Raw genomic sequence first — 1,206 nt, 5'->3', positions numbered from 1 at the left:
AACAGACGTTTCCCTATGTTTAAAAAATTATATTTATAATTGGAAAATAATAAATTTACAAAGTAGACTTGATATTTGGAAAAGTTCTATTCTATAAACAATTCAATACAACAAATGTGAATGTATTCTTGGTTATTCAACAAAATTACATAATTTATACATAAAGGTGAATCAAAATATTGGAAATTCGGTTGTTTATTTATTTACAATTATCAAAATATTTACAAGGTTTTACAATATTTTATCATGATTTTTTTAATTTATCTCAAATAAGCTACAAGATATAAGCACCTTAGTTAATGTAAATGACACCTTGTACCATCCAATATGCTAAAAACTAATTCCCTTTTGTTCAGCCTATACTTGTCCATTTCTTATATATTATAACACTATGCAGCAATACTATTTTATATAAATATTATAAATTATAAATACATAAAATATTACTTTAATAAGTTCAGGTATTTAGAATACTATATAAGTTTTTCATCAATCACATAAATTCATATTTTTAAATTTTATTTTAATATCTTCAGGTTTTGCAGTTAACTTAAAATAAATTAGTCTAACAAATTTAAAGGTATTTACATTTATATACATTATTTGTAACAATGAATACAATTATGTATTCCTTAAATATATGAATAGTTACATTTAAATACCCTGCTTACTCGTAAGTCTTTCTCTGATTTTACCACTTAAGTCGTTTTGCAATTTAGTAGTAGGAGTTTAAATTATTAACTTGATGGTATCAAGCTAAAATGTTTTTTTGAGGTTTGTAATGCCCAATTCTACATGAACAGATTATAACTCAATTGGAATAGAACCTCAGTATTTAGGATTCGAACATTTTACTTCCATAATTATTAGCCTTTGGTCAGTTGTAACTAATCAGTGAGATGAAATAACAACTTTTTTTGTGTGTGCAAGGACAAGATTTCCTGAAAAAGGGTAGAGTATTTAGTAGCTTACTAATTTCTCACCTTTCACTCAAAGATAGGGTTAAAGTTTCCCCAGGGTACTGTTGACATTAGATCATGACATTTTAATGATTAACAAAGTTAGTCTGTTTGAGACAAAACTCTATTGAGATAAACCTTCAGTCCAACAATATAAGCAGGACAGGACAGCCATCCAACATTCAGAAGGCAACGTTCTAGTTATATTATTGTTAAGTATAGGTCATTTATAATTCTTTGTTATATA

This window comes from Halyomorpha halys, unplaced genomic scaffold (assembly GCF_000696795.3).
Source record: "Halyomorpha halys isolate HHAL.00 unplaced genomic scaffold, Hhal_1.1 Scaffold1207.1, whole genome shotgun sequence".
Lineage (NCBI taxonomy): Eukaryota > Metazoa > Arthropoda > Insecta > Hemiptera > Pentatomidae > Halyomorpha > Halyomorpha halys.
Note: the sequence above shows the minus strand (reverse complement) of the source record.